A 24459-nucleotide genomic window follows, 5' to 3' on the forward strand; every position below is an offset into this window, starting at 1 on the left:
GATGTGTCCGCAACCAAGGTACATGCCCTTGACCGTAATCGAACCTGGGACCCTTCAGTCCGCCGACGCTCTATCCACTGAGCCAAACCGGTTAGGGCTCCGTGGATTTTTTAGGGAGAGTGGCAGGGAGGGAGGAAAGGAGGGAGAGAGAAACATCGATGTGGGAGAGACACACTCATTGGTTGCCTCCTGCTCAGCTCACGCCCTGACTGAGGTCGGGGGTTTGAACCCGCAACCCAGGTACGTGCCCTTGACCGGGAATCAAACCTACGACCCCTCGGTGGGCGGGCCGACGTTCTAACCACTGGGCTCACCGGCCAGGGACTGCCACACCACTTCTATCGTTAGCGACTGCGACCAGACCACGCGGGCCCCGTGGGGTGAGCGCGGCCTCGGCCAGGGAAGGACGGACGGGCGCAGGGTTCGCAGCAGTGACTTCCCGGAGCTGCACCCCTGGGTGTGCGGGAAGCCTGCAGCCTGCTCCCTGGGGTGGCCTGGACCCTGGGCAGCATGGCGGGCGGCGGGGTCCACCTGGCCACACCCCTGGGCCACCCTGCTGCCCAGAGCACCCGGGCCAGCGCCCAGCCAGGAGTCAGGGACCCGGCGAGGTCAGCTGTGCCGTGTACCACCTGGTCCTGTCTCCTCGCCCGGGAAAGTCACCGTCCCCGCTGCCTGGAGAGGGGGGTCCCAATGGGGTACCACCTGGCTCTCACCCCCCTCCCAGCCGCAGGGGAGATGGCCTTCTGCCTGCTCAGGAGAAAAGTCCTCCATATTGGCGAGGGTGAGTGTGAGCCCCAGAGCGCGCCTGGGAGACGGGGCCCCTGGGAGGGGGGGGAGGGACAGGGACGGGGTTCCTGGTAGAGGGGGGGAGGGCAGGAGCTGGGGTCCCTGGGGGAGGGGAGAGGGCAGGGACGGGGTTCCTGGGGGAGGGGAGGGGGCAGGGACGGGCCCCTGGGAGAGGGGAGAGGAGGGGCAGGGGCTGGGGTCCCTGGGGGAGGGGAGGGGAGGGGCAGGGGCCGGGGTCCCTGGGGGAGGGGAGGGGAGAGGAGGGGCAGGGACTGGGGTTCCTGGGGGAGGGGAGGGGCAGGGGCTGGGATCTCTGGGTGAGGGGAGGGGCAGGGGCTGGGTCCCTGGGGGAGGGGAGGGGCAGGGGCTGAGGTCCCTGGGGGAGGGGAGAGGAGGGGCAGGGGCTGGGTCCCTGGGGGAGAAAGGGGCAGAGGCTGGGGTCCCTGGGGGAGGGGAGAGGAGGGGCAGGGGCCGGGGTCCCTGGGGGAGGGGAGGGCGGGCGCTGAGAGCCGGCAGGGACTAGGATCCCTGCGCTCCCGCTCCTGGCGATCCCGCCCGGGTTTTGCGGCCGCCCCTCCCTCCTCCCCTCTCCCCTCCCTCCTCTCCTCCCGCTCCCTCCCTCCCTCCCTCCTAACGCTGGGATCAGTCCTCTGGCATTTCCTGCGCCCGGGAAGCGCCGCAGCCGAGCCCCGCGCCCGCCCCGCGCCCTGCGCCCAGCTCCCCGCACGGTAGGAGCGCTGCGGCCGGATCGGCCGGGAGGGCCCGAGGGCCGGGAGGGCCGGGAGGGGCCGGGCGGGGGCCGGACAGGCCGAGGCGCAGCGGGCCCGGAGCGTCCAGCCGGCCGCCAGCGCCCAGCGTCGGGGCGGGGGAACGGCGGGCCGCGGCGCCCGGACCCCGGGGACGGGGCACACCCCCTCGGACCCCGACAGCGGCGGGCGCTGCGGAGACCCGCCGCGGACCGTGGCGCCCGGAGCGCCGGGAGTGGCCGGGGACCGTCTCTCAGTCGCGGGCGCGGGCGGGGCCGGGTGTGGGAGCGGCGCGCGCAGCCCGGCTCCCCACTCGGTGCGGCTGGGAGGAGGGACCCGGGGGGGGGGGGGGAGCGGCTGTGTCTGCCTCGAGGAGCCGGTCTGTGCCCCCAGCCCCGCCGACCCGGGTGCCGCAGGGGCGGGGCGGGGTGTGCGGTGGAGGGCCGGGCGGGGCGGGGATGCGGGTCTGGACCGGCCCTGGGTTCTGCGTGGCCTCCCGGCTCCGGGCTGGGTTCCCGGCCGCTGTCTGGGTCCATAGGGTGAGGGGCCACCTGCTCCCCCACCAGCCGCCGCCTCCGCCGCTCGGCCACCGACCCCACAGCTTTGGGGCCTCGAGAACTGTTCTGGGGACCCGCGTCTACAGGAGGGTCCTGGGGTTCGGGGAGGGTGGGGCATGGTTTGGGGACCACTCACAGCCTGGGCTCCCGGGCGCCCTCTCAGCTGGGCTGTGGGCTGCCCGCAGCGGCTGGAGTTAGGGTGCGAGTGGCTCCTGGGTGTGGACAGGCCCCCCAGGAGGGGGTGGGCGGGACCAGGCCGGCTGGCTGGAGCTCTGCTCTGCCCGCGGGATTTCCTCACTTCCTACCAGGAAGAGCGGACGTGTGTGTCTGCCCGTCTGCCCGGCCCCTCAGGGAGCCCTTTGCGGGTGGACCCTGGCATCGTCCCCCTGGGCACGGCCACCGGGTCCGGGACAGACGCAGGGCATTGCCAGGGGCGTGGGCCCCGCCTGGGTGGGCTGTGCTCCCTGGGATGTGTGTGTGTGTGGGGGGGGGGGGGGGCGGACCGGCCCAGGCGGTGGGCTGCCTGCCCAGGCCTTTGTCCCCGCCTCCCTGGCCGTGGGGCCTGGCGGCTCCTTGAACTTGACCGGCTGTGCTGACAGCAGGCAGCTCCGGGGCGTCTGTGCTCCCCTCGGGCGGCTCCAGATCTGTGGGTCCCATTGTCTGCTCGCACGTGTGCGGGGCGGGGCGGGCGGTGCCGGGGCGGGCGGTGCCGGGGGCAGGCCCTGTGGGTCTGGGCGGCGGTGCCGGGCTGTATAGGAAGGTGACAAAGCAGGTGGCCGGGCGGGGCCGCGGTGCAGGTGCTGTGCCTGGGCAGTGCCCCTGATGCCCCTGGAAGGCCCACCCCTTTGTCTGGGGGCCGGTTAGCCCCGCAGAGGTGAGACCACAGGACGCAGCCCCCCCCGCCCCCCGCCCCTGCCCGTGGGTGGGGTTCCCTGGGCTGCGCGTGTCCAGGATCAACTTCTCCCCTGAACCTCTCTTCCTGGGAGAATGGGACCTGCTGGGCGAGGGGAGGGGGGAGGAGCTCCGTGTGGGACCGGCTGTCGGGGGGACGCGTGCTTTGCGTCGTTCTGCGGTGAAGCCCAGGCTGGAGCAGGCGCACGTGTGCACGGACACGCACGTGGGCAGGTCCTCGCAGGGTGGCCGCGGGCCCGGCGGGCACCGTCATGTTGGGAGCCAGACGCCGGCTGGGCCGGGAGGGCTGCGGCCGCCCGAAGGCGCCAGGTGTCCCGTCTCAGAGGGAGGGAGTGTCGCCCGGTGCCCGGTCGCCTGCGGGTGGAGGGAACAGCTCGCAGGGCCCGGTGAGCTCTGGGGGGGGGGGGGGGGGCAGCCCCTTGTCCGCGTGCCCTCGGCGCTGACTGCTCCGGGCGCTGCGTGGCAGGTCCTGGTCCTTGGTTGGGGACCGCGGCGACGGGACGGCTGTTGGGTCGCCGTGTCCTCCTAGCGCACAGCTGTTCCAAGCCAGGGCCGGAGCGTATGGTGTGATGTGGGCTCGTGCTGGCGCCTGTGCCAGGGGAGTGGGCCCTGCCGTGTGCCCAGGACCGGCCCGACCCAAGGCCAGGGCTGGGGGTGGGGGCAGACACAGCAGTGACTCCCTCTGGCTTAGTGCTCCTTGCTCAGCCGGGTGGCCGGGATAAGCCACCGAGGTGAGGCATGTCGTAGGGCTGAGCTGGGGGCAGCCTGGCAGGGCTTCAGGGGACCCCCCCCCGCAACCCCGAGGAGGGAACCTCTGGATCCAGGGTCACAGCCCTGAGCGGTGAGAAGAGGGGCCAGCGGAGGACTGCCAAGGTCACGGTCACCTGGGCCATCCAAGGTCACCTGAGCCATCCAAGGTCACCTGGGCCATCCAGCCAGTGAGGGCAGGCCCCGTCGTGCAGGGCGTGAGCCTGGTTGGCCAACTCTGAGGGATGTGGGGTACCCCCAGGGCTTCTTGCAAATCTCAGAGCGAGCTTAGCCCAGCCCCCCAAGCCTGTTTCACATCCCTCTCCCCCAGCCGCCAGGGCTCTGTCTGGAGGACACACCATCCCACAGGCTCTGCGTTCCGGCCCCTCCAGTCCTGCCTCCTCCCAGCCCCTGCGATCTTAAATATAAGCCAGCCCTGGCCGGTTTGGCTCAGTGGATAGAGCGTCGGCCTGTGGACTGAAGGGTCCCAGGCTCGATTCTGATCAAGGGCACAGGCCTGGGTTGCAGGCTCCATCCCCAGTAGGGGGCATGCAGGAGGCAACCAATCAATGACTCTCTCTCGTCATTGATGTTTCTATCTCTTTCCCTCTCCCTTCCTCTCTGAAATCAATAAAAATATACACTGAGTGGCCAGATTATTATGCGTTCAGAGATCATAATTAATCTGGCCACTCAGTGTATTTTAATAAATATACGTATTTATATATATGAGCCACACCACCTGCTCAGAGTCCCCTGTGACTCCCCATGGGCTCAGAGGAACCCCCGACTCCGGTCCCTGCCGCCTGTCAGCTCCCTCACCTCCTTGCCCGCTGGCTTCGTGGGCACCCAGCCCCAGGACCTTTGCACGGCATGCCCTCTGCCCAGGCTGCTGGCTCTGACCTGAACTCAGAGGTCACTTCTCCGAGAGACCCGCTGTGCCGAGAGACCCTCTGTGCCGAGACACCCTCCGTGCCGAGAGACCCTCCGTGCCGGGACACCCTCCGTGCCGGGACACCCTCTGTGCTGAGAGACCCCCTGTGCCGAGAGACCCCCTGTGCCGGGACACCCCCTGTGCCGGGACACCCCCTGTGCCGAGACCCTGTGTGCCGAGAGACACCCTCTGTGCCGAGAGACACCCCCTGTGCCGAGACCCTGTGTGCCGAGACACCCCCTGTGCCGAGACCCTCTGTGCCGAGAGACACCCTCTGTGCCGGGACACCCCCTGTGCCGGGACACGCTTCTGTGCCGGGACACCCCCTGTGCCGGGACACCCTCCGTGCCGGGACACCCCCTGTGCCGGGACACCCTCCGTGCCGGGACACCCTCCGTGCCGGGACACCCTCCGTGCCGAGAGACCTTCCGTGCCGGGACACCCTCCGTGCCGAGAGACCCTCCGTGCCGGGAGACCCTCCGTGCCGGGAGACCCTCCGTGCCGGGACACCCTCCGTGCCGAGAGACCTTCCGTGCCGGGACACCCTCCGTGCCGAGAGACCCTCCGTGCCGGGAGACCCTCCGTGCCGGGAGACCCTCCGTGCCGAGAGACCCTCCGTGCCGGGACACCCTCCGTGCCGAGGGACCCTCCGTGCCGGGACACCCTCCGTGCCGAGAGACCTTCCGTGCCGGGACACCCTCCGTGCCGAGGGACCCTCCGTGCCGGGACACCCTCCGTGCCGAGAGACCTTCCGTGCCGGGACACCCTCCGTGCCGAGGGACCCTCCGTGCCAGGACACCCTCTGTGCCGGGAGACCCTCTGTGCCAGGACACCCGCTGTGCCGGGAGACCCTCCGTGCCAGGACACCCTCTGTGCCGGGAAACCCGCTGTGCCAACCGAAGCGCCCGTTCTGAGGCGGCTGCGTTTTGTCTGCTTAGGAGCTTTGACCCGTCTCGAGGCCTCTCCACCTGCGCTGCGTCATCGCTGAGTGTGGAGCCAGCAGCCGGGCCGGAGCCACCCCACGGGCTCTTCGCACCCGCCAGGGCAGGGTCATGGTTTGCCTGTTGTCTGATGTGTGCTCGGGGCTCCCTTCCCGGGCCTGGCACGTGGTAGGTGCTCTGAGCACACAGTTGTTGCCCAGGGAGGTCAATGGCTGGGCCAGGGTGCCCCTCCTGCATCTCCGCCCCCCCCCCGCCCCCCACTCTCCGCTTCACCAGCTCCTCCCTCCCAGGCTGCCTCCCTGCCCGGCCCTGTGCTCCCTGAGTGGGAGGGGGAGGGGGCAGAGGGCTAACCCGGGGGGAGGACCTGGCATTTTACTTGGCGAGTGGAGGTGGACTAGCCTGCCCGGGCCCTCTGCCCGGCCGATGAAGGGCTCCGCTGGAGGTTAAAACGCCACAGCCTGCCTATTCATGCGGGTTTTTGGGGACACCCCATCCCTAGGCCACGGCCCGGCTGCCCCTTGTGACCAGACGGGGGACACGTCCCCTTGTCCAAGGCAGGGGCCACTTGGAGGCCGGGGATAGGCCCCTGCTGATGGGGACAGGCAGGTCCCGGGAAGGCAGAGCCAGGAGGAGCGAGGCCTTTGTCCCCCCGCTGGCCAGGAGCTGAGTCTCAGCGGCTTCTCTGTGGCCCCCGTCCCACCCCCAGCCCGGGAAGGAAGGACGTCCTTGCCGAGGGCAGGGAGCGCGGGCGGCATTGACTGGGGCGCGTACGGCAGGGGAGCGGCCTTACAGGGAGGGCCAGGGCTGTGAGCTGGGGAGCGGGGCGGGGGGGGGGGGTAGTGGCAGCACCGGGGCTGAGCTCGGGGCAGGGTACCATGCCCGCCTGTGGGGTGAGGACGGCAGAGGGTCCATTAAAGAGCCCGGCCTCACGTCCCGATCGATCGCTGCAGGCAGTGGCTCCCCAGGATTTGTATGCCTGTCTATTGGGGCGAATGTGGGCGGGAGCCGCTTAAAGGGCCCCGGGCTGTGTGCTGGGGGCTGTGCACTCTGCTTGCCCAGCAGCCCACACAGAAGGCCGGGTCCCCACCCCACCCCAAGTCAGAGTCACGCCAGTCCAGCGGACGCAGGCCAGAAAGGGCTGAGGGCCGCAGGCGGGGCGACCGGCCCATCCCCAGGGAGCCGGCGGGACATCCAGGGTCAGAGGGGGTCGGAGAGCTGCTCGGCGCTGTCCCTGGGATGCTGGTCGGAGCAGGGAGAGCAGCGTCTGGATCTCGTTGGACGGGGTTGGGTGTGGCACGTTCTCTCATCTGCCACCAGTTCCGTCACCCTTGGGGGGACACCCGGGGCCTGGGGGCCTTGGCAGCCCCGACCTTCCATGGCCTTGGGGTGGTGAGCTCTTCACCCCAACCCTGGGGGACGGAGCTCGGCAGAGCCCCTCCCGGGTGGAGCCTAAAGGCCAGGGCGGCCCCCGTGGGCAGGACACGGGGCGTGGGCAGGACACAGAGCGTGGGCAGGGCACGGAGCATGGGCAGGACACGGGGCGTGGGCAGGACACGGAGCGTGGGCAGGACACGGAGCGTGGACAGGACACGGAGCGTGGGCACAGAGCGTGGGCAGGACACGGAGCGTGGGCAGGACACGGAGCGTGGACAGGACATGGAGCGTGGACAGGACATGGAGCGTGGGCACAGAGCGTGGGCAGGACACAGAGCGTGGGCAGGACACGGAGCGTGGGCAGGACACGGAGCGTGGGCACAGAGCGTGGGCAGGACACGGAGCGTGGGCAGGACACGGAGCGTGGACAGGACATGGAGCGTGGACAGGACATGGAGCGTGGGCACAGAGCGTGGGCAGGACACAGAGCGTGGGCAGGACATGGAGTGTGGGCAGGACACGGAGCGTGGGCACAGAGCGTGGGCAGGACATGGAGCGTGGACAGGACATGGAGTGTGGGCACAGAGCGTGGGCAGGACATGGAGCGTGGACAGGACATGGAGCGTGGGCACAGAGCGTGGGCAGGACACGGAGCGTGGACAGGACATGGAGCGTGGGCACGGAGCGTGGGCAGGACATGGAGCGTGGGCAGGACATGGAGTGTGGGCAGGGCATGGAGCGTGGTCAGGGCGGCGTGGGGCAGGGAGGGCCTGTGTCCCATCTCTGCGAGGGGTCCCTGCAGGAGCCCCCTGGGGTCTGTAGGTGACACTGACTGTCCCGGAAGCAGTGGGACAGGCTCTCCCGCACCACCCGTGCCCAGCGGGCAGCCTGGGTCCCCACTCGCTGGGCTGGGCGGGCAGGCGGCTGGCCCAGGCCCGGTGCCCCGTACAGACCTGGGGCTGAAGGAGGGGTCAGTGGTGCCAGGGGCCCGGGTGGACGGGCGGCTGAGGGAGATGGGCAGGGCTTGCTCTGCCTCCTGAATCGGTTCCCCGCCCGCAAGGCAGCCCCGCAGTCCCCGGAGGAGTCCCGGGAGGAGTCCCGCTGGTCCTGCACGGTGTGGTGAGCATCAGCCGAGCGCTGGTGCCTCTGGCAGAGCTCCCTGTGGGCAGGACCCAGGCCTCCTCGTTAGCCCACGGCCAGGTGCACAGCAGGGCCTCGGGGTGCTGGGGAGGGCGCGAGCTGGGACTTGGTGTGGAAGCCCACCCCCGAGCCCCTGGCGGAGTGAGGGTCCCCCACCAGCGTGGCACGTTTCAGACGGACAACAGTTCCCACAAACGAAAAGGTTAGAAAGCCGCTGGTCACCTGTCGTCCCTCCCCCCTCTCAGGCTCCCAAACCACCCTGCCTCCTGCTCGCCTGCGACCCAGCCCGGGAGCTGCCCGCGGCCCGGCCCGAGAGAACCCCGCTTCCCCTCACCCCACCTCCTGTGGTCCGGGCAGGGCGGCGAGGGGCTTCCCGGACCCCAAAGCAGGCCAGCCCAGATGGGCCCTGGTGCCGCCCAGGCGTCCTGGGCACCTTGTCCTCTGGCTGAGAGAGGGCAGCACACGTGGGAGGGAGCCTGTGTGCCAGGCCTGAGGCCCGCCGCCTGCAGCCCTTAGCTGGCTGCCCGACCAGACCCGCCCTGGCGGGGGTGCCCCGCTGCCAGCCCGTGCCAGGAGAGCCTCCCGGTGGCCACGCGGCCCGCGCTGGGCTGGTTTCTGCGTCACTGGATCCGCGGGGAGCGAGCCCCTCCATCGGGCAGGCCCGCCCTCTGCTTCCCCGGGTGGGGGCTGCTCACCGGGATGGGGCCCTTGGGCGGAAGGCGGGGGGCACCTGGCTTGGCCGGCACCTGTCGCCTTCGCAGATGCTGTTCCCTGGAATCTCCTTCCTCTGGCTCAGCACCCAGGACGGGGCAGACCTCGGCGGTGGGCAGGCAATGCCGGGCGTCCGGGCCCTCGTCCCCCGCTCAGCACCTTCCCTGTGGAGCCTGCCCTTCGGGGTGACCTTGCGTGAGCTCCCCTCAGCCCTCCCCGCCCTTCCCTGGTTCTTTTTTATTTTATTTTTTTATTGATCTCAGAGAAGAAGAGGGAGAAAGATAAAAACGTCAGTGGGAGAGAATCATGGATTGGCTGCCTCGCACGCGCCCCACACTGGGGACCCAGCCCGTCCCCGGGGCAGGTGCCGCTCCAGGCGTTCTCGGCCCTGACCGGGGATCGAACCCTGGCCTCCTGGTTCATAGGTCAATGTTCAGCCCCTGGGCCACGCCGGCCAGGCCAGCTCAGACGCTTCTCTCGCCGAGGCGCCCGGGGAAGTCCCTGAGGCTCCGGGCTCGGTTTCCTCACCGGGGAAACGGCCTCCCCGAGCTGGGCCTGCGGGTGCCGGGTCTGCCGGCCGCAGCCTGGGGCTCTGCCAGGCCGCCAAGCTCGGAGCCGCGGGCCCATCTCTCCATCACTGATGAAAAGGTCCAGTCATGGTTAATGACGCAAGGTTTACACCAGGGACCGGGAACAACGGGGCCGGCCGCTCTCTCCGCCGCGCCTGCCGAAAGCTCCCGCCCAGTGCCCGCCTCCCCCTGCCCGCCTCCCCCTGCCCACCTCCCCTGCCCACCTCCCCCTGCCCGCCTCCCCCTGCCCGCCTCCCCCTGCCCGCCTACCCCTGCCCGCCTCCCCCTGCCGCCTCCCCCTGCCCGCCTCCCCCTGCCGCCTCCCCCTGCCCGCCTCCCCCTGCCCGCCTCCCCCTGCCGCCTCCCCCTGCCGCCTACCCCTGCCCGCCTCCCCCCTGCCCGCCTCCCCCTGCCGCCTCCCCCTGCCCGCCTCCCCCTGCCCGCCTCCCCCCTGCCGCCTCCCCCTGCCGCCTCCCCCTGCCCGCCTACCCCTGCCGCCTCCCCCTGCCCGCCTCCCCCTGCCCGCCTCCCCCTGCCGCCTCCCCCTGCCCGCCTCCCCCCTGCCGCCTCCCCCTGCCGCCTCCCCCTGCCCGCCTCCCCCTGCCCGCCTCCCCCTGCCGCCTCCCCCTGCCCGCCTCCCCCTGCCCGCCTACCCCTGCCGCCTCCCCCTGCCCGCCTCCCCCTGCCGCCTCCCCCTGCCCGCCTACCCCTGCCCGCCTCCCCCTGCCCCCTCCCCCCTGCCCGCCTCCCCCTGCCCGCCTCTCCCTGCCCGCCTCCCCCTGCCCGCCTCCCCCTGCCCGCCTCCCCCTGCCCGCCTACCCCTGCCCGCCTCCCCCTGCCCGCCTCTCCCTGCCCGCCTCCCCCTGCCCGCCTCCCTCTTGCCGCCTCCCCCTGCCCGCCTCCCCCTGCCCGCCTCCCCCTGCCCCCTCCCCCCTGCCCGCCTCCCCCTGCCCGCCTCCCCCTGCCGCCTCCCCCTGCCCGCCTACCCCTGCCCGCCTACCCCTGCCCGCCTCCCCCTGCCGCCTCCCCCTGCCCGCCTCCCCCTGCCCGCCTCCCCCTGCCGCCTCCCCCTGCCCGCCTCCCCCTGCCGCCTCCCCCTGCCCACCTCCCCCTGCCGCCTACCCCTGCCCGCCTCCCCCTGCCCGCCTCCCCCTGCCCGCCTCCCCCTGCCCGCCTCCCCCTGCCGCCTCCCCCTGCCGCCTCCCCCTGCCCGCCTACCCCTGCCCGCCTCCCCCTGCCGCCTCCCCCTGCCCGCCTCCCCCTGCCCGCCTCCCCCTGCCGCCTCCCCCTGCCCGCCTCCCCCTGCCGCCTCCCCCTGCCCACCTCCCCCTGCCGCCTACCCCTGCCCGCCTCCCCCTGCCGCCTCCCCCTGCCCGCCTCCCCCTGCCCGCCTCCCCCTGCCGCCTCCCCCTGCCGCCTCCCCCTGCCCGCCTCCCCCTGCCGCCTCCCCCTGCCGCCTCCCCCTGCCCGCCTACCCCTGCCCGCCTCCCCCTGCCGCCTCCCCCTGCCCGCCTCCCTCTGCCCACCTCCCCCTGCCGCCTCCCCAGCGGCTCCCCAGCGGCTCCCAGCCCGCCTCCCGGGCGTGTGTGTGGTTTGACTATATATGGACGAAGCCACAAACAAACACGGCTCCTTGGCTGCGGTGCAGACGTGACAAGGCTGCTGATGCCTCGCGCCCATCTCCCGCCTCGTGTCCCCCGGGGCAGACTCAGCCGCCGGCAGCTGCTTGTGGCTGGTGGCCCGGCCCGGCTGCTCCCCGCGCCCCGCTTCATAGGACGCGTCGCCTGTGCGTCTGTCGCTCTCCTGCAGGGACCGTCAGGAGCTCCCGTGGATCCCTGGGCGTGTGGGTGTTCCGGGCTCCTCTGGGGTGTCGTGCACACCTGGACGTGGCCTGTGGTTGTGTTGCTGCCTGGCTCACGTGTGTGTGTGTGTGTGTATGTGTATGTGTGTATGTGTGTGTGAGTGTGTGTGTGAGTGTGTGTGTGAGTTAGTGTGTGTGTATGTGTGTGTTTGTGTGTGTGTGTGTGTGAGAGAGTGTGTGTGTATGTGAGTGTGTGTGAGTGTGTGTATGTGAGAGTGTGTGAGTGTGTGTGCGTGTGTGTATGTGTGTGTATGTGAGTGTGTATGTGTGTGTATGAGTGTGTGTGTGTATGTGAGAGTGTGTGTGTATGTGAGAGTGTGTGTGAGAGTGTGTGTGTATGTGTGTGTATGTGAGAGTGTGTGTATATGTGAGAGTGTGTGTGAGAGTGTGTGTGTGTATGTGAGTGTGTGTGTGTATGTGAGAGTGTGTGTATGTGTGAGTGTGTGTGTATATGTGAGAGTGTGTGTGTGTATGTGAGTGTGTGTGTGTGTATGTGAGTGTGTCTGTGAGTGAGTGTGTGTGTATGTGAGAGTGTGTGTGTGTGTATGTGAGTGTGTATGTGTGAGTGTATAGGTGAGAGTGTGTGTGTGTGTATGTGAGAGTGTGTGTGTGTATGTGAGAGAGTGTGTCTGTGAGTGTGTGTGTGTGTGTGAGTGAGTGTGTATGTGAGTGTGTGAGTGTGTGTATGTGAGAGTGTGTGTGTGTATGTGAGAATGTGAGTGTATGTGTATGTGAGAGTGTGTATGTGAGAGTGTGTGTGTGTATGTGAGAGTGTGTGTGTGAGAGTGTGTGTGAGAGTGTGTGTGTGTGTGTGTGAGTGTGTGTGTGAGTGAGTGTGTGTGAGTGTGACAGTGTGAGTGACTGTGTGTGTGTGTGTGTGTGTATGTGAGAGAGTGTGTCTGTGAGTGTGTGTGTGTGAGTGTGTGTGTGTGAGTGTGTGTATGTGAGAGTGTGTGTGAGTGAGTGTGTATGTGAGAGAGTGTGTCTGTGAGTGTGTGTGTGTGAGTGTGTGTGTGAGTGTGTGTGTGTGTGTGTTAGTGTGTGTGTATGTGAGAGTGAGTGTGTGTATGTGAGAGTGTGTGTGAGTGTGTGTATGTGAGAGTGTGTGTGTGAGAGTGTGTGTATGTATGTGAGAATGTGAGTGTGTGTGTATGTGAGAGTGTGTATGTGTGAGTGACTGTGTGTGAGTGACTGTGTGTGTGAGTGTGTATGTGTGTGTGTGTGTGTGTGAGTGAGTGTGTGTGAGTGACTGTGTATGTGAGTGTGTGTGAGTGTGTGTATGTGAGTGTGTGTGAGAGTGTGTGTGTGTATGTGAGAATGTGAGTGAGTGTGTGTGTGTGAGAGTGAGTGTGTGTGTGAGTGTGAGTGTGTGAGAGTGAGTGTGTGTGTGAGTGTGTGTGTGTGAGAGTGAGTGTGTGTGTGAGTGAGTGTGTGAGAGTGACTGTGTGTGTGTGACTGTGTGTGTGAGTGTGTGTGTGTGTGTGAGTGACAGTGTGAGAGTGAGTGTGTGTGTGTGTGAGTGTGTGTGAGAGTGTGTGTGTGTGTGTGAGTGTGTGTGAGAGTGACTGTGTGTGTGAGTGTGTGTGTGAGTGACAGTGTGAGAGTGACTGTGTGTGTGTGTGTGTGAGTGTGTGTGTGTATGTGAGAGTGAGTGTGTGTGTGAGTGTGTGTGAGTGACTGTGTGTGTGAGTGTGTGAGAGTGACTGTGTGTGTGAGTGTGTGTGGCCTCTCCCCAGCAGACGGGGAGGAGGATGCACAGGGAACTCGGGCTCAGGCCCGGGGGTGGGCAGGGCTGGGTGCCTCGGAGGCCGTGAGGAAGGGCATCGAGTCCCCTGGCCTGAAGGCCCTGCTGGCCCCCCTTCCCCGTCCCCTGGGAACACCCAGGCTGCCCCCCGCCCCCCCCCCCCCCCCGGAGGGAGCCTCTCTCAGGGCCGGGCACGCGGGACAGAGGTGTCCCCCGGGGTCCCCCGGGGACCAGCACCTTCAGTTGGTTAAAAACAGGAAGCCTGGCCCTGGCCGCTGGCTCAGTGGCGAGAGCGTTGGCCTGCGGACGGACGGGTCCCGGGTTCGATTCTGGTGAAGGGCATGGACCGCGGTTGCAGACTCGCCGGGCCCGGTCGGGGCGTGTGCGAAGGAGCCGATAGACGTGTCTCTCTCACGTCGATGTGTCTCTCTCTCTGTGTCTCTCCCTCTCCCTCCCACTCTCTCCAAAATCCATGGAAACACACCCTCAGGTGAGGATTAACAATAAACGACCACCAAGGCCGAGTCACAGGGTGGCCATAGTCTGTCAGTGACGTAACGTGTCAGTGACATAACGTGTAAGTGACTTAACGTGTAAGTGACGTAACGTGTCAGTGACGCAACGTGTAAGTGACGTAACGTGTAAGTGACGTAACGTGTCAGTGGCGTAACGTGTCAGTGACGTAACGTGTCAGTGATGTAACGTGTCAGTGACGTAACGTGTCAGTGACGTAACAGGGTGGGGACCCTTTTGTCTGCCACGGCCCCTCCCGTCCCCCGTGGGAGGAGGGGACCCAGGGTACAGGCTGATGATATGTGGGTTCGGACCCAGAGCCTCCACTGTCCTGAGAACTCCGAGTGCAGCAAACAAGGGGGGTGGGGGTGGGGGGGGACTTCTCCGTGCAAAGGGGACCCCGCCCCTCACTCCTGCTGCGGCCAGCGGCCCTCAGGCGCGTCCCCCGTCTCGGGCCGGCCCCCCAGCTCCGTGCTGCGCCCCGGGTTCTGGCCGCGGTTTCACAGGTGCCGGGATGAAGACCGGCCGGTGACGGCCCTCCACCCAGGTCGCTCTTTTTGAACCGTGTCTGCTTTTCCGGTTATTTCCAGATCTGGGCGCGCAGGGAACGGGCTGTTTGGCTCGGGCCTGTGTCCCCGGGAGGCCATTCATCACTGCCCGCCGAGCCCGGAGCCTCAGCCACCGGCCTGGCCCCCGTGGGCGTCGGGGCCGCAGCAGCTCTTTCCGCCGGAGGGTCTGCCCCCAGGGCCGCTTCCCCCAGGGCCGCTTCCCCCAGGGCACCGGGCGGCCAAGACCTTGACCTCGCTCAGTAGAAATCTTTCTAACCGCCAAGCAGCGGCGATAAGTAACCCCCTTTCCCCGGTGACGGGGTCGTTACGGCGGGTTCCGTGGTGAGTAACATGCTGGGAATGGCTTGTCAAAGGACACATCTCCTCTGGCCCCTACGACAGCCCCAGGCAGCGAGTTCTGTCATCACCCCCTCCCCCCCCCCCCCCATTGCAGACGGGCACCCGGGCTCAGAGAGGCGAGGGAGCCGGCCCGAGGCCACCCACCAGGAGGCAGGGCTCACCCCGTGGTCTCCCACGTGACACGGCCGTGACGCCTGGTGCCTGGCGGCGGGGGGGGGGGGGGGGACACGGGGCTGCTCGTGTCTCTGCTGATCCTTTTCTTTTCTTTCTACGTCTTTATTGATTTCCGAGGGGAAGGGAGAGGGAGGGAGAGAGAAACATCAGCGGTGAGAGGGAGTCATGGATCTGCTGCCTCCTGCATGCCCCACACTGGGGCTCGAACCCTGACCTCCTGGCTCATAGGTCGATGCTCAACCCCTGAGCCGCGCCGGCCTGCCGGCCGGCCCTGTAAGGCTTTTATGGAATTCTCCCTGCGCCGTCGGGTGTGGGGGGGAGGCTGAGCCCCAGGGAGACCTTGGCAGAGAGGCTGGGCTCTCCGCTCTGCGTCATGGAAACTGTACACAGAGGCAGAGCGGACAGCGAGCCAGGCCCCGACACCCGCTGCGGCTGGAGCTCCGGCTGCGTCTCCTTTCCTGGGGCTGCGGGCCGACCCTGTGCTCCCCTCCCCCCACTTTCTCCTCCTCACACCTGCCTTGGCGGCTGCCGGCAGGGAGGCATCTAGGGAGAGCGGCCCTCCAGCCGGTGTGGGGCCCTGGACAGGGTCGCGTGACCGTCCACACCCGGCATTGGCGAGCAGGAGGCAGTGGGGAAGGTTCTGGAAGGTCACAGCCCACACCCCTGGTGGCGCTCCTGGGGGGACGGAGCCCACCCTCCCCGAGACGCCAGGAGGACTCAGCGCTGCCCCCTCCCCGCCTGGCACCCCCCTCTGTTCTTGCCTGCGGAGCAGCTGTGACGGTGCGAGGGCGCGACTTCAGGTGGTCACTGGGCACCTACTGGGTACACAGCCCCCTGGGCCGGACCCCGGAGCATTCGTCAGCACCTGCTGTCTGCGGGGTGCTGGCCTCCCCTGCCCCCCGCCCCCGCCCCCCGCCTGCCCCTGACAAGACCGTCTTGTCCTACGTCCTGGGGTCTGGCAAGAGCGCCTTGTGCCGTCTGCGGGGTGCAGTGCCCTCGCCCCTCGCTGCCTGCATCCTGGAGACGGCTCTGCAGTCACCCCCAGTCCTCAGTGGGGCACTGGGCTCACACACACACACACCCCCAGTCCTCGGCGGGCACTGGGCTCACACACACACACCCCCCCAGTCCTCGGCGGGCACTGGGCTCACACACACACACACACACACACACACCCAGTCCTCGGCGGGCACTGGGCTCACACACACACACACACACACCCCCAGTCCTCGGCGGGCACTGGGCTCACACACACCCCCAGTCCTCGGCGGGCACTGGGCTCACACACACACACACACACACACACCCAGTCCTCGGCGGGCACTGGGCTCACACACACCCCCAGTCCTCGGCGGGCACTGGGCTCACACACACACACACACACACACCCAGTCCTCGGCGGGCACTGGGCTCACACACACACACACACACACACCCAGTCCTCGGCGGGCACTGAGCTCACACACACACACACACACACACACACACCCAGTCCTCGGCGGGCACTGAGCTCACACACACACACACACACACACACACACCCAGTCCTCGGCGGGCACTGAGCTCACACACACACACACACACACACACACCCAGTCCTCGGCGGAGCCCCCAGCCGCTCTGTGTGGCTGCGGCACTCAGTACGCGTCACCTCCGAGCTCCGCACCCCCTGCAGGGCCCCGGCCGGCACCCCCCCCACCTGCTGACGGCATGCCGCACCAGTGAGCAGCACGGCGGCGCGTCTCCCGCGTGGGCTCCTCACACCCGCGTGGACCCCACGGGACTGGATTCCCCGGCGGCGGGCTTTCGGAAGCCGGCTGTTGGCGGAAGGCCGCGTGCGCTGGGGTGTGGGTCAGGCTCAGACGGCCTCCGCCCCGGCCCCTCCGCCCCGGCCCCTCGGCCCCGGCCCTACAGGACCTGCCTCCCAGCCGGGCCAGCGCCGGGCCGAGTGCTCTCCGACGCTCCCCTCAGACCCGGGCCTCAGGCTGGGGCCGCCCTGCCGGGCCTCCGAGCCCACGTCGGGTGACCACAGACAGGAGCCGTGTCCGGCCCCGCACCAGGCCCCTTGGGGTCACGGAGTGTGAGACACCCAGCCTGGGTCCCCTCTGCCCGGGCTCGGCCAGGCTCCCCTGGGCCCCCAGGACTCTGCGGGCCCAGCCCCTGGGAGGCTGCCCAGCTCAGCAGCGGGGCGACCCGGGGTCCTCGGGCCTGGGCGAGCCACCCAGCTGGCCCCACCTTCCCTGTGGCTGCGGCTCTCTCTCCCACGCTGGAGCCGGGAGGAAGACCGGGGCTCGCCAAGGCCATCCTCCTGGCTCCTTCGTTGGCTCTGCCTCAGTCCGAGAGGACAGCCTGGAGGAGGTGGCCCTGTGGTCTCAGGACAGGGCCGCTCCCTCACACCCGGTGACCCAGGACTCTGGCCCCACCTGGGACCCAGGAGCCCCTGAGCCCCCTCACCCGGGGCTGGGACGAGTGGCCCCTTGAATTGGGGGGGGGGCATTTTAGGATGATCAGCGTGCCAGGGGCAGCGCCAAGGGCGGGCTGGGTTTCCTGGGGCGTCTCCAAAGGTGCGGGTAGGCAAAGGGGTGTTGGGCGTCAGGACCTGCCTCCCAGCCCTCGCCACGTGTCCCCTTGTCCCTGTGACGGTGTTCGCTGTCGCCTCTGCTCACCAGGTGCCGGGGGTGGGGAGGGGGGCTCCCTGCTTGGAAGTTGTCATTCCTAGTGGGACCAGGTGTGAGGGGACAGACTGGATTGAGGCCTGACGCCTCTGGGGGACCCTGCGGGCCTCCGGACCCTCCACCCACCTCTCAGCGACACCCCCAGGCGCCTCACAGGCGGCTGCCTCAGCATCTGTAAAATGGGGTCAGGTGTGAGAGGCCGTGGGTCAAGGCTGAGGTGCTGGCCATCGTCATTCTGATCAATGGAGATGTGAAAAGTGGTGGAAACTCCACTTTCTCTTTAAGAAACAGCCACCCACCCGGCCGGCGTGGCTCCAGGGTTAAGCGTTGACCTGGGAACCAGGAGGTCCGGGTTCGATTCCCGGTCGGGGCACAGGCCCGGGTTGCGGGCTCGATCCCAGTCGGGGGGGGGGGGGCGTGCAGGAGGCAGCCGATCAGTGCTTCTCTCTCACCATGGATGTTCCTCTCTGTCTCCCTCTCCCTTCCTCCCTGAAGTCAAAACAAGTTATTTTTTTTAAAAAGAAAGAAAAGGAAGCAGCTGCCGGCTGTGGTGCCCGGTCCTCCGGCTGGCGGAAAGTGCCCTGCTGGGTGTGGGCCTCGTGCCGTGCGGACATGCGTGGAGCGGACACGCGTGGCCACCCTGCTGTCTGCACGTTTCCTTTCTCCTTGGCATGTTTTTATTTCTCGTCCTTCTTGGTCTCTGTGGCCCTCGATGTGGCCCCACGTCTCTGGCTCAGGGTCACACTGACATGTCACCGGGACGCCGTGCGCCCCCAGTACGCTTTGCTGGGGGCCAGACAGTGGGCTCGGGGTCCAGGGAGCAACGGGGCTGGGCCTGCTGGCCGGTCACCACCCTCACCTGTCAGGTCGCCTCCTGCATGTCCCCAGCGTGGCGGGACACGGAGGGGTGCTGGGTACAGTGCCAGGCGGGTCCGGCCCAACGGGCAGGGCCGCTTTCTCCGCCAGACACACGGTTCCTGGCAGAGCCAGTCTCCCCTGAGCCTGGGGGAGGCCAGGTGGAGGCCGTGACCGTGGGCCGCCCGCCCGCAGCCCGGCCTGGGTCCCGGGGGGCTGCCGTGGTGGTGGCTGTCCCCGAAGGACCCGGGAGGCGGGGCACCTGCTCACGCCCCCCAGCTGCCTGCCCAGCCGGTCGCGGGTGCACAGGCCTGAGGACCCCCTGGGCCTGAGCCGGGCGGGGTGCAGACAGCCCTCACTCGGAGGGTGCGGCCTGCAGGCCAGGCGTGCAGGACAGGCACTCAGGTGCTCGGTGGTTCGGCTGCCGCGCTGGCCACGGCTGGTTCTCGCAGCCCAGGGCCTGCCGACTGTGCAAAGGACCTGGGGTGGGCAGGGAGGCAGTGGGCTTCGTGCCGTGGGGGCCCAGCCCGGTGTACGTGCTGCCCTGGCCCTCAGAACCGTCCGTCTGCGCAGACATGGCAGGCCCCTCCCTGCGGGGTGATGTGGGGATCTGGGACCACCTGCCCTGACGAGCTGGGAGTCAGCGGGTCTGGCCTCAGTTACTGCATCTGTGAAATGGAGAGAACGCTAGGAGGCTCTTTTGCTTCCAAGGTTTCGGGTCCTCCCAGCCCCTGGAGGGTGGGAGGCAGACAGGAGGGGGAGGAGAGGGGAGGGGGCCTCACCTGCCTGCCCCCTCAGGCCGTGAGGACGCACGCAGGTCGGTGTGTCCTCGGTGGCGGGGGCGGGAGGGGCCTCACTGACGTGGGTGTGAGGTCGCCCGGGGCCCAAACCCGCTGTCCCGTTGCAGGTGTGGACGTGAGGCCCAGGGCTGGGGAGCGTGGGCGGGTCCCCGACTCCTGGCTGGGCTCCTGGCACCCCCTGTACACCGTCTCCCCGCTCTTCCCGCACTCCTGCGGGGCCGCGGGGCCCGAGACCAGCCCAACAGCAAACTCTGCTGCCGCTGGGGCGGGGCCGCTGGGGGTCAGCCTGCAGCAGAGACCACACCCAGGCAGCCCGGCTGCGGCGTTGGCGGCAGAGGAAGTGGCTCGAGGGCGGTGCCCGGGCCTGCTAACCATGGCACCCAGCTGGCTGTTGGCCCATGTGGGTCAGGAGGCCAGGCGGGCGGCTGCCAGGGGCCTGCCCTCACCCACAGCCACGTGACCTGGCTGAGTCTGCCCCAGAAGCTCGAGGTGTGGCCGTCACTGTCCTGAGCAGGGCAAGCCACGTCCGGCCTCTGTCCCCGGCTCCTTCACTCGGCCGCCACGTCTGGGAAATGACCGGGGACGCCCCCAGCCGGGACCGGGCCGGCCTCTCTTCTGTCTGCCCTCAGCCATCCCCTCCGTGCAGGGGGCACGGGAGCGCGAGGCTGTGCCAGCTCCGGGGTCTGGGCGTGGCTGGGCTCTTCCCCTCTGGGGCCGCGGCCTCTGCACCCCGGGGCGGGATGGCGGGATGGCGGGATGGCGGGATCTGCTCCCCGCTCGCCTCTCCGGGCAGCGGGTCGGATGGGAAGCGCTCACACAAGGGCCTGGGGCACCGGGACTGAAAAAGCCCCCCACATGCAAGTCCTGATCCCCAGTCTGGACGCATCGGGGAGCTCCCGCAGGCCTGGTTCCGCCGGGCGCAGGGGGGGGGATAGGGGGGGGCGCAGGGTGCCGCAGGTGGCTCTGAGGCCTGCGTGGTTTTCTCTGCCCTCAGGCTTAGGGCCTGAGCGAGTTGCTGGGCTGAGCGACCCCGGTGCCCCTGGCTCCGCGCGGTGGCTGTCCTTCCCTGGACCTGCCGACCTCCCCGGGGAGCCGGCGGGCGGAGGGGCGAGCGGGGCGAGCGGGGCGAGCGGGGCTCGCTCGCCCGTGGTTTCGGAGCGTTTGCCCTGCACCCGTGTCGAGTCCACCTCGGGCAGCGTGGGCGCGTGGGGCCCGGGCCACATCTGGTCAGAAAGCCACCGGGCGCTGTGGGCAGGGGGTGCGCCCACACTCGTCCGCTGTCTTGGCTTCTGCCAGCCCAGAGCAAACCCCACTTACAACAGGGACTCAGACACAGGGCCGGCCGCTCCCCGGCTGTGATCCCCGGGGGTGGTGATGGCCGGGAGGGTGTGGTCAGAGTGCTCCCCAGGCGCCCGGGGGTGGCCAATGGCCAGGAGGGTGTGGTCAGAGTGCTCCCCAGGCCCCTGCCCTGCAGGTGGGAGGTGGGACGCCATTCCTTCTCGGAGGAGCCCGAGGCGAGGAATTGCGGCCCCAGCTGACGCCCACCCTCCTGGCGCAGCCTTGACCTCGGGCACAGTGACCTTGCTTTACAAGGAGCCATGATTCTGGCCAGAAGGTGGGCTTCCCGGTGGGGGCGGGGCCCGCTGGGAAGGCCGCTCCCTGGGGGCGGGGCCGGCGTGGCCATGGCAGTGGGCTGGGGGGCATCCGCCTTCTCTCCAGTCGGCCTTGGATGGATGGTTGGATGGATGGATGGATGGATGGTTGGATCAGGGAGCTTGTCGCCTGCCGGGTGCCCAACAGGTGCTGGAGGGCGGGCGGAGCTGACCTGCACTGTGCTCTGAGCCGGCACCCCCGCGGTGCTCAGCTCCCGCAGGTGGGAGGGGCCCAGCTGGGCTCAGAGCTGACCCCTCCTGTGCTTCCCGTGTCTCCCCACAGCCCCCCTTGCCTGTGACATCGGTGGCCCAGGAACCTGTCCGGTGGCTGCTGGCTCAGCCGGGGGTCTGTTTCCTCACCCATCCACCCGCCCGCCCGCCCTCCAGGCAGCTCCAGGGGCCCGGCTTGCAGCTTTCACCAGGGGCGCCCTCACCACGGTCCGCCCAGCTCCCGGCCTCCGCGGGTCTGCAGACCCCAAGGCGCCCGACCCCCGCCCCCTGCCAGTGCCTGGAGGACGCCCAGGCCCTCCTACGACACCGGGTGTGGGGGTGGCGGGCGGCCAGACAGGAGCCTCCCAGGATTATAGAGGAAATCGGCCCCCAAACCGGGCCTGGCCACTCCTCAGAGGACCCGCCCCGAGCCGCAGCCCAGGAGGAAGGAAGCCCGGGCCTTTGTAAAATATACATAACTTTTGCCCTGACCGGTGTGGCTCAGTGGATAGAGCGTCGGCCTGCGGACTGAAGGGTCCCGGGTTCGATTCTGGTCAAGGGCATGTACCTTGGTTACGGGCACATCCCCAGTGGGAGGTGTGCAGGAGGCAGCTGATCGATGTTTCTCTCTCATCGATGTTTCTGACTCTCTATCCCCCTCCCTTCCTCTCTGTAAAAAATCAATAAAATACATTTAAAAAATAAAATAAAATAAAATAAAATGTACATAACTTTTTATTGATTTTAAAGAGAGAGGAAGGAAGAGGCAGAGAGAGAAATGTCAGCGATGAGAGAGAATCATGGATCGGCTGCCTCCTGCACGCCCCCCACTGGGGATCGAGCCCGCAACTGGGCATGTGCCCTGACCTCCCGGGAATGGAACTGTGACCTCCTGGTTCATAGGTCGACGCTCAACCCCTGAGCCACGCCGGCCGGGCAAGCCCAGGGCCTTTGCTCTGACACCTGCATTCACCCCGGGACCACTGGGGGTACAGAGCCCCAAAGCCGGTGATACGTCCCTGCTCCTGTGCCGAGACGCCATGGACAGACAGACAGACAGACACGGCTCCCTTTCCTAGAACTCGCATCCCCCCCTCCCCCCGGGGAAGAGCTAACAAAGAACCACCGAGTGTGCGGGGCCAGGGGGGGGGGGGTGGTTTCCCCACTGTGAGAGGATCGCAGCCCCTGGGAAGAGAATCGTGCTCAGCTCAGCGTGGAATTGTGGGATTCCAGGGGGCGAGGGGCTGGTCAGGAGGGCGAGGGCATTCGGAGGGGGAGGGAGATGCCCTGGGAGTGGCATTTTCAAGGAAAATAGAGGGCAGTGCGCTGGGGCAGAGGGGGTGACGGGTGAGGGGGGCGGAGCGAGCAGGGTGGTGGAGAACCCGGAGATCGCGGGAGACGGAGGCTCGCCTGTGCTCCCACGAGCGAGGGGCCCCTGGGGAGAGGGATCTGCCTTTGCCATGAACAGAAAGTTCCCCCCTTGACCCCACCGAGGTAACCCGCCCGCCTGGCGGCGGAGGCAGCCCTCAGCCCTCCCTCAGCCCCGTGCGCCAGGGGTGGGCGTGGGGAGGACCAGGGACTTGGGTCTTCGCAAGAAACGTGCAGACACTGTAGCCACTGAGGTGCCACCCTCCTGTCTGAGCCGATGGCTCGCAGGGGCCCTGAGCTGGGGGTGACAGGAGACCGGGGGCATTCACTGTACTCACCTGTATCCCATTCGAATTGGTGGGTGTCTGTTCCATGCCTTCAGTCAGTCATTTGAGTGTCTGATTATTGGGTGAATAGGAAGGAAGCGGGGAGGGAAGAAGGGAAATCAGATGCTGGGGGACTGGCTAGAAGGAGGGAGGGAGGATTGATGGGGAGATGGTGGATAGATGAAGATAGGCGGATGGAGCATGGATGGATGATGGATGGATGGATGGTGGAAGGATGGGTGGATGGTAGATGGATGGATGGTGGATGGATGGATGGTAGATGGATGGATGGTGGATGGGTAGATGGATGGGTGGGTGGGTGGATGGGTAGATGGATGGGTGGATGGATGGATGGATGGATGGTGGATGGATGGATGGATAGATGGATGGATGGGTAGATGGATGGATGGGTGGGTGGATGGATGGGTAGATGGATGGATGGATGGGTAGATGGATGGATGGATGGGTGGATAGGTGGATGGGTAGATGGATGGATGGATGGGTAGATGGGTGGATGGATGGGTGGATGGATGGATGGATGGATGGATGCATGGATGGATGGGTAGATGAATGGGTGGGTGGATGGATGGATGGATGGTGGATGGATGGATGATGGATGGGTGGATGGGTAGATGGATGGATGGATGGGTAGATGGATGGATGGATGGGTGGATGGATGGATGGGTGGATGGATGGATGGGTAGATGGATGGATGGGTAGATGGATGGATGGGTGGATGGATGGATGGATGGGTAGATGGATGGATGGGTAGGTGGATGGATGGGTAGATGGATGGATGGGTGGGTGGATGGATGGATGGGTGGATGGATGGATGGATGGGTAGATGAATGGGTGGGTGGATGGATGGATGGATGGTGGATGGATGGATGATGGATGGGTGGATGGGTAGATGGATGGATGGATGGGTAGATGGATGGATGGATGGGTGGATGGATGGATGGGTGGATGGATGGATGGGTAGATGGATGGATGGGTAGATGGATGGATGGGTGGATGGATGGATGGATGGGTAGATGGATGGATGGGTAGGTGGATGGATGGGTAGATGGATGGATGGGTGGGTGGATGGATGGATGGGTAGATGGATGGATGGATGGGTAGATGGATGGATGGGTAGATGGATGGATGGATGGGTGGATGGATGGATGGGTGGGTGGATGGATGGGTAGGTGGATGGATGGATGATGGATGGGTGGATGGGTAGATGGATGGATGGATGGGTGGATGGATGGATGATGGATGGGTGGATGGGTAGATGGATGGATGGATGGGTAGATGGATGGATGGGTGGATGATGAATGGATGGGTGGGCAGATGGGTTATGGGCAGGTGAATGGGTGGGCAGAGAGATGAGTGGATGCCTGGAGGCTGGGTAGGTGGATAGACCAGTGGGCGGAGGGATGATGAATAGGTGAGCGATGGGTAGATGGATGGGTACATGGCCTTGTCGTTAGCCTGGCTGGGCTCAAGCATGGGCATTGCCAATTAGCTGTGACTTTGGGCCCAAATCCCAACCTCTTAGAAATGGGTTCCCCCACCTGTGAAATGGCCAAGGTGACAAGTCAGCCGGCTGGCAGGACGGGACGAGGGAGAGGGGCTGGGGGCTGGCCCGGCCTCGCTGCAGCCGGGAGCCCTCCCTCTGACCCCGGGCGGTGGGCACAGTGGAGGTTTGGGAGCTGCTGAGGGAAGCCCCCAGGCCCTGGACACCCCGTGCCACCCTGCCCGCTCCCGAAGCCCGCCCCGGCTCGCCCGCCCACCCGGTCACAGAAAAGGCTGTGTCTGCACCCGCCCACCTGGGAAGGCCGGGCCAGGGAGAAAGTGGCCATTGTCCCGGGCCTGGCAGGAAGCGCCAGCCCACCCGGGGAGGCGGCCGGCGGCAGGGCAGGGCGCGGAGCACGTCCTGGGGAGTGGACAGGCCACAGGGTTGGGAGGGGT

The 24459-nt window shown here is 67.3% G+C and overlaps 1 protein-coding gene across 4 annotated transcripts in view; it reads left to right on the plus strand.

The window, feature by feature from the left end:
• The window catches only part of OSBPL5 (oxysterol binding protein like 5), a 65480-nt gene that overhangs the window by 8274 nt on the left and 32747 nt on the right, over positions 1-24459 (plus strand). The window contains exon 1 of one of the 4 annotated variants that reach the window (XM_080688298.1): positions 1408-1514. The exons of 2 other annotated variants lie outside the window; for them this stretch is intronic. The gene's annotated coding sequence lies outside the window, so the exon portion shown is untranslated. Of the gene's footprint in view, positions 1-1407; positions 1515-2822; positions 2964-24459 lie in introns of those variants that run through there. One more of the 4 variants, XM_080688299.1, reaches the window with a different exon arrangement.

The sequence above is a fragment of the Plecotus auritus genome (assembly GCF_963455305.1).
Source record: "Plecotus auritus genome assembly, chromosome: 9".
NCBI classification, from domain to species: Eukaryota; Metazoa; Chordata; class Mammalia; order Chiroptera; family Vespertilionidae; genus Plecotus; species Plecotus auritus.